This window comes from Lagopus leucura, unplaced genomic scaffold (assembly GCF_019238085.1).
Source record: "Lagopus leucura isolate 7727_CA_CO unplaced genomic scaffold, USGS_WTPT01 Super-Scaffold_100001, whole genome shotgun sequence".
Classification (NCBI taxonomy): domain Eukaryota; kingdom Metazoa; phylum Chordata; class Aves; order Galliformes; family Phasianidae; genus Lagopus; species Lagopus leucura.
In genome coordinates, this window is record NW_024962262.1 from 38,474,817 (window position 1) to 38,483,451 (window position 8,635).

Sequence of the window (8,635 nt, forward strand, 5' to 3'; positions counted from 1 at the left end):
TTTTTTTTTTTTTTTTTTTTTTTTTTTTTTTTTTTTTTTTTTTTTCCTGCTCTGAAAATCTTCAGTTTGTTAGTTTACTTACAGATATACTGGGCACCCACACACAAAGTAAACTGTCCAAAAGTACCTGAGCACCTCACAATGTACGGGTAATACATATTTCAGTTAGTCATTAACATTTTCTTCTAATGTGATTGGAGATTAAATACAATAGGTTGTCAGGTTGTTTAAGCATTGTTCTCACATAGTCACCTTACTGTAATAAGCCTTCCTGTCAACTGAAAATAAATGATAATTCACTGATGCATATTAATGACATCAGGTTGTCACAGTGTTGATGTAAATGTTGTGATGACAATTGATGGTCATATGACAGCTGAACTCTCAATAATTATGTCTTCAATAAATCAATTAATTAGCAATACAGACTTCTGCTCTTTTCATTCCAAGGGAAGTACAAACAGTCATAGATATTCTGTGTATATTAAGTATTTCCTCATGAATCATGATATTTTTAAAACTGCATACAACCCTGGTTTACATATGATGTGCAATTATAGAGACAAAAATTACTCCTCTTTAACTTAAATATACATGCATATTTCTAGGATCTTCTGTAATTCCCAGATCTATGTACGAGTCCAGGATCTATTCTAGGCAAATGACAGCCAAAAGCAGCAGAAAAAAAAATATTTTTTTCCACTCTTGCAGCTTTAGAATTTTAGTGGAAAAAAACCATACTCTTTCTACTGGCCTTTTTCCAAATTTTGTCACCAAATTAGTATTCAATTTAATGTTTAGGGACATAGACATTCCAATTAATTGCACTGTTATCAGTGTCATGTCCCTGGAGATACTGAACGTCATGCTGGCCCAGGCTCTACCAACCTTACTGAGCTGGAGATTTTTTTTGTTCATGGCTGCGGACTTAGACCCACAAAGCATCCAAAGTGACGCTTTAAAGGTCCCTTCCAACTCAAACAATTCTACCTTTCTTTAGAAGATGCCTAACACCCCATCCCTATGCATTATTTAGATTATTTCTGCTTTGAATAACATTTGTTTTGCTTTCCCAATGATGAAGAGGATTTATAAGTAAAACGCATGATAATAGTAATGGAAGTTTGTTCTGTACAACAGCTAGGAGCAGTAAGAAGCTTAGTGACTTTCTTATGCAGTTCTACATATCATTGCTGTACAGATGGTCATTGTTATAAGTGAACTAATATCATAATGTTACATTGGGTAATAAAACTAGCAATCTCAGTTGATCTACGGGTGGAAATTCACAAGCAAGCTATACTTACACTTGCAATAAAGAAAAGTATATGCAAGATTTTCCTATAATCTATGCAAATAATTTATAAATAATATTAATACTGATTACTTTTTGCTAGCTTTTCCTTTGAAAGCTGTTATCTTTGCAAATTATCCAAAAAGATTAAAATGCAATTAAACATCTAAAGAGTCTTGTTGATAGTAACATTTCTTCATATATTGAGCTATACAATAGTTAACGGCTTATACTATTGTCTCGCTCCAATTTATAGGAGGGAGATGAGGTTCTTTTAATATCTGTACACCTGGCGTCAGATTAAGAAACAATGGTTCATATGTTAGTCCAACCAGTTTATTATAAATCCTAATCAGGGAGACGGGGAAGGGAAGGAGGGTGATAGAAAAGATAAGGAAGAAGCAAGAATCGTTAAAGTGGGGATAGTCACCACCAGGGCACAGCAGCGGTCCCGTCACACATGCCGTTTTGAAGGTCCAAGGCAAAAGCAGCAGGGGGTGGGAGAGCAGCAGCGTGGCTGGCCTTGGGCAGCAAGCAGGTAGCAGGAAGAAGTCACAGAACCAATCCAGGAGGAAGAAGCAGGACTCAGGTAGCAGGCCCAGGAGAGTCCGTCAGCATGCAGGAATTCCGTAGTGAGGAATCTGATGGCAGACACCTTTGTTGTTCTTCAGCATTGTGGTAGAGTGCAGAGCAGGTCCAGGAGGGAGAGAGGCAGGTTGTGAGGCTTCTCATGGCAGAAATCTCTTCTTTGTGAGGAATCTGTTGCCAGAAAACCCTAAACCTCATCATTTTCAATTTCTCTTTTATTCTACTTTTTCTCCTGCCTATGTGACATCCCAGGGCACTTGAGCAAGAGTCATGTGAGTACCACTTGAGATGGCCACCTTCCTTGAGATAAGTCCACACAAAAGACCGCTTCACAGCCATTAAGCTGCAGCTTACCTGTCTCTCATTGCCCCTGGCCTTGTCCATCAGTGTCCCTCAGACAAAGGATTTTGCAACCGTTGCCCAGGACTTGCTTGCATTTGTCCATCTGTGTCCCCAGCAAGCTTTGAGACAATGATGTAAAAGAATAATCTCTTACAACCATAGTTGCTAACTGAGGAAGAATAAAATCAGTGCTTTTTTCTTCTTTCTTTACAGTATTTCTAGGTATAAGATTATTTAACAAAAAATGTTTCCATAAATGTGCACATGTACACACAAAAGGAAAAAAAGACAGGATAGTAAAAGATATTGAAATGGAGGAATATGACAATAGAAGTGCATACAAGGAGGTATGCACTATAACAAAATATATAACAATGTATTAAATATAACAAATATAACAAAGACAATTCAATATGCAACAAATGAGTCTTTCAAGTATGAGACAGTTTCTGCAGAGAAGTTTTTTCAGAAGACTGTCAAAGGAAAACAATGGTTTCTTTAGGACAATACATAGGTTAACTGCAAGAAAAGTATGAAGTTGAGAATGGAGTTGGAGAAAAAATTAACTAAGAGCAGAGAATGCTGCTGTGATATGGAAAACTAAATGAGGAGGGATGAGAGCGAATACCTGAGATAAAAGTGAAGTTAAGATGTTTAACAAGAACAATTAGAAGACACAAATAAACAAAGTATCATTTGTAACAAGCGATATTAATAAATCAAGAGGTGATAGAAAAAAAAAAAGTAAAATATTAGATGAAAGATAAAAATAGTGAGAGAGAAATAGAAATATTATCTAAAATAAAGAAAAATGGAGAAAAATAAAATATACCCTCAAATACAGCTTAATGCCATCTAATTTTTCCATAGTATTGCAAAAGAAAGCTTATTTCTTAGTTGGACATAAAAATGCAATTTACATCTGTTGAAGGTTAGAGAGCTAAATACTCTGGCTATTCTCTGACTACAGAAATTAGCATAACTAGGGAACTGATTCTGAATTAAGCAACTTGCCAATCCTCATTAGTATATGTTGCATCAGGGAACTGTGTTTAGCTAATGCTGGCCACCAGTCTCTCCAGTGAATAATGGAAGGGAATTTTCACTGGAAGTTTCTTTTTATGTCCAGTGGTCACTTTCTTTAAGAGGACAGCTGTATTTCCTCTGAAGTGCTGTAAGACTTTTTACAATTACATATTAAAAAGAGCTGCAACTGAATTCCATTTGCAGATGTCTATTAGGTAAACTATAAAATGCATCTCGGAATAATACTTTTAAATCAATTTAGGCAACAGATGCATTACATCATCTTCTCACTTTATCATTGATTACATACGTTGGACTGCCTTCTAAAAATCAGTATTAAGTTTTCAAAAATTGCATTCACTTCATCAACATATGAGAATAGAATAAAATGCAGTAAATGACACAGTAGGAAGTTATTGATTCAGATCTTATAATTAAATCAGTTCAAACAGAAGTGAAGGCAGAAGTTCCATGCAGTTTTGGGTTGTTCTCTAAGTTTGCTCTCCTCTTGTTCTTTTACAAGTCATTTAATTTTTTTTTCCTGAAACACAGGATGAGCTGAGTTGTGCTGAATATGAATAACTAAAGTGAATGAGTCTGTGAACAGCTTTATTCCAGGACAGAAACAAGCATGTATTTCCATGGCTTACTTAGATGAAGTTCTATTTAGACTAGAATTTGTGGATGCACTAAGTTTCACTGATACCAGCTAGTATACTCAGTGTCATTGCTGGCTTTATAATTTCTAGCAGAGCATAGTATTGTGTGCATTTATAAAACTTCCTGCATGGAACTTGACATGTGTACCTCCTCCTTGAATGCACTGACAGTATGATTAATCTTACTGAAAAAAAAAAAAATACTTTGCAGATGTATTCTTATCTATCTGCCTGCTGAGATGCATACCAGCTAATACCAACCTTTTTTAATGACATAAAGCAAAAGTGAAGAAAAAGAAAATTTAAGATAAGACTTCAATAAGAAGATATCATTTCATCCTTCTTTCCTCTGAAACAGGAGGCAAACCACTGCTTTCTGCTTTTGTGATAAAACTGTATTGCGTTGCGATCTGTTGTAGCTGTGATGTTGGAAATCCTGACAGATAAACTATTGTATCAGTAACTGTGAGAATCCTTTTTTGTTTTTTTCGCTCAAAGTTTGCTTCCTGAGGTATTTCTTGTGATAAGACTCTGAATGATTTGTTGAGGAGGCAACTAATGGGTGCGCCGTGTGACAATCGACATCACTTTGGGAACATTTGAAAGCTCCTTCCTCCAGAGCTGCTTGCTCTGGAGAAGAGCGGAAGAGAGTGCTCAGGAGTGTTCACTGGCGGAAGATCTGGCCTGTGACTAAACAGCTCCAGCTTGGTATGGGAAAAGTGGGGAATGATACCATCGTGTCCTGTGAAAAATAGGATGCAGATGGGCATCCCTGCTCCCTCTTGTCGGCTGGCAAGGCCCGGAAGATGGAACAAAGGAATTTCTGCTGAGATCCCACAGCCAGAAGCTGCCACTCCAAAGACAGCTGACTCAACCACATTGAAAAAGGGCCATCATCGCCATGGTCGCCGTTGCCGTTATCATCGTCATCAACCGAACAGCAATGCCCGATGACCCACCACTACCAAAGATCAATGACTGAACTATGAACCATGCTGGATCTGTGTTGGTGACTATCTCTCTCTTGCTTCCTATAAAGACTCCTTGCTTCTTCTTTTCTATCGCCCTCCTTCCCTTCCCCATTACCCTAATTTAAAATAGTGTCTGTCCTCCCCTTCCCCATTTCCCTAATTAAGATTTGTAATAAACTGGTCGGACCAACATTTGAACTGTTGTTTCTTAATCTCACACTGAGTATATAGACAATAAAAGAACCTCCTCTCCCTCCTATAAATTGGAGTGAGATGGTAACATAATGGAAAAATACGTTTTCTGCATATGGTCATATATGGACATCTCATAATTTGCGTACAATTCACGTAGCTTAATTTTCCTGCATACATTTAGTATGCAGATAACAAATTTCCCACAATCAGTATTTTTTATTTAGTTCTTCAGTTTCATCTTGAAACTGTATTCAGGATCTGTCTTACAGAATCTTATGATTGGGAGCTTTATATACTGTCTCAGCAATGCTGGGTGAAATACAAATCCAACAGGACATACTGCCACTTATATCTTGCTCAGTATTCTTCAGTACTGCTAAACGTACAAGTTGTTAAGCAAGAAAATAGAATAGATATAAGAACAGACTTAATTTTTAAAAAAGTAATTAATTACATTATCTGACAATATAACCTACTTCCTAGATTCTGTAATTATGCACAGAGTCGCTTAGGCCTAAATTACTCAAAAATATTCAAAAATGAATTTTAAAAACTAAGAATGAAAGTTCTCATAACATATAAAAATTCATTTAAAAATCTATAAAACATGTAGAAATATATACTGAAACATCAAAGATCAGTAGTTACAATAATTGTAATGTTTTCTTTTTACTGGAGAAACGCTGCTGGAAAAATATTTCCTTTTGATGCAGATGAATTAGTGGATTTTTTCTGTAGTGTAACATTCATAAGGCTTTAGAAAAGGTGCTGAATGAGACACTAGACAGAACTTAAATAATTTCTGATCGTCATGAAGTACTTTCTTATAGGGTGGGTAGCAGAGTACTGGCATAAAGTGATTATGGAGTCTCTCTGCTTGCAGACCTTCAGATACTGCCTGCTCCTGATCTTGGGTAACTTACTTCGGGTAGCTCTGCTGAATTGGATTAGGCCAGATAGACACAGAGGAACCTGCTGACCTTAATCAGTCTGGGATTTTGTGAAAATACAAACAAGCACTCAGGCCCAAAAGTCAAAGTCAACCATTTTAGATACTGACATTGAGATGTACACTCCTACAATTGTTTATCTAATACTCTATAGGTAAGCCTTAAACAGCAACTGACAAGAGGAAAAATATGAAAAGAGAATTCAGGTAGATTTTTCCACTTTTTGTAGAGTCCATAGTAATTTTATAACATTTTTACAGTTGCAACTATAGGCTCAGGCTACTGAAAAATCACACTTCCTGCTTTTCCTATTGAAAAAAAAAAAAAAAAAAAAAAATGATTTTCACATTTCAGATAGAGAAACTAGGGACAACTGAAATTAATTATGTAGAATTGGGAGCTTTTATGATTTTTTTTAAATTATTTGTTACTTTTATAGAAACTGGACTTTAACTAAAGGCATTTAAGTACTCAGCTTTCAAGCTAAGCTAAGTTAAGCCATCTCCATTACCATTTTCAACAATGAAAGAATGAGATCCTTGGTGGAATTTTAGGCAAATATTCTTCCATAGGTTCATCACTGAAACATTAGAATATTTCAACAATGAAGCACTGTTTACAAGATAATGTTTTGATCCAAACACTCAGTGTACATGAACAGAAACAGTTAATTGAAGAGGACTGCAGAGCTCTAATTTCTTTGAAGTCCTCTCTTTACCTTGTTACTGTTAGGAGCTAGGTTGCCTCTCTAATTGGAAAGTCATAGGATGTTTATTGCATGACTGAAATAGTTTTCAACAGTGTGTAGTACAGTTAGCAGATATGTCTGTAGCACAAGGGATAGATGAAAGAAGAAGCAGACACATGAAAATATCAATGACTAGTTCTCTTAACTCCTACTGAATCACTTTACACATATTTATTCAGAAACTACTGTGATCATAGCTCACACGTTACGAATGCTGGTGCCAGGAATGTTGAACTTGACCATGAGTTCTCCAGACAAATAATAGGAACATTAGGTATTTCTAAAAATTGTTATGACTCTGTCTAGACAAGTACTCACCCATGAAGTAATAAATTGCCACTTTAAAGTCAAATAGATTCCTTATCTCTATAAGGTTAGGCAGGTGGTGAAGTGTCTGCAATATCTAGAGCATTACATTTTCACGTTCTTAGCACTTAAACTGCTTTTCTAGATAGAGGCATCATTGGAGAATTTCCTTTGAATACATTCAAGTTAAGAAGACTGAATCCCTGAAATCAAGACCTAAAGATAAGTACTTATTCACTTTCAGAAATAAACAGTTTTAAACAAACAAATATATTTTTTATTTTCTTTATATTATATTTGGAATTTAGTGCTACTGTCTTCCTACTAGATTACAGAAAAATAGCTCCATGCAAACATGAGATGTAACAATAAATTCCATAGGAAGTTTCTCCCTTTTAATTCAGAAAAGTATAAAAGTATATGAGGTTATGTTTGGCTAAGTATCCTGTTCTATTTTGTTGCAAACATGTTGTGCCACGAGCACATTAAGTTTCAGGGGATGAGGTGGTTATCTACACTTCCTGCCTAGGAATGTGACTATTTTTTGTTACTTATTCTAATACAGAGGCCATAAATCAGGAGTTTATCCAAGATACAAGACTGTCCTCCTTTCATATCCATAAACCATTAATGAGGATATCTGAAGTAAGCTGAGAAAAATCTGAACAAACTGATCAGTATTACAGTTTTAGATCTTATGTGCTTTTATTACATAGAAGGAGATAGATTTATTATCTTTAAAAAATATATATTTAACAGGGTAACATTGAAGCTAAACTGACTTCTTCCAAATACATTGCATGCCAGAAAATGGAGCACTAATGCATATGTTAATAGATTCTCTGCGATGTTACCATAGGATTGGTTGTTTGACACAGTACTCTGGTGTAACTGCCCTCACACTTTGCCATGAACAAAACCTTTTATGTAAAACTTAAAATTTTTGAACTTGATCTTTTGAAAATTGTATTGAGTTTTCCGCTTACAGATTTTGTATTCATCTATGGAATCAAATTTACCTTGTCAGCCAATTAATTCTGAATTGCCATTTTATATGTTTTTGTAGTCTGTTTATCATTATACACACATTTTATAGCACAGAGAACAAAAGTGCTGCTGTGACCAGCTAAATATTTGCTGCGTTTGTGTTTCATATACAAGGAGTTTTGTGTTTTACATTTGCAGTGAAATACTCATACTTTTTTTTATAAAAAAAACTGAAGACTGTTTATGTATATGTAGCATTTGTCAGTTAAAAGATGAAAAGATCGTATTTTCTGTTGAAGTTAATTGATTTTGAAATTTTACAGCTAGCTCTACCTTTTATTTAAAGAAAAAATAACAACAAATTTTATTTAATTTAAAAACTAACAAATGCATCCAACACCAATTAGGAATAATTCAATCCTGAGTGTAAGTCTTATAGAAGAATGTGGTAATCATGTGACTGAGTTAAAAACTTCTGAGTCAGAATTTTACTGGAAATATTATTTCAATCTGAACAGAAAAAAGAAAAAAAGAAAAGAAAAGAAAAAGAAAAGAAAAAGGAAAAAAAG

The 8,635-nt window shown here is 35.0% G+C and overlaps 1 long non-coding RNA gene across 2 annotated transcripts in view; it reads right to left on the bottom strand.

The window, feature by feature from the left end:
• The window catches only part of LOC122178392, a 20,874-nt gene that overhangs the window by 3,881 nt on the left and 8,358 nt on the right, over positions 1-8,635 (bottom strand). Inside the window, exon 1 of one of the 2 annotated variants that reach the window (XR_006178308.1) lies at positions 2,237-2,257. The exons of the other annotated variant lie outside the window; for it this stretch is intronic. This is a non-coding gene — a long non-coding RNA (uncharacterized LOC122178392). Of the gene's footprint in view, positions 1-2,236; positions 2,258-8,635 lie in introns of those variants that run through there. 2 annotated transcript variants of the gene reach the window in all.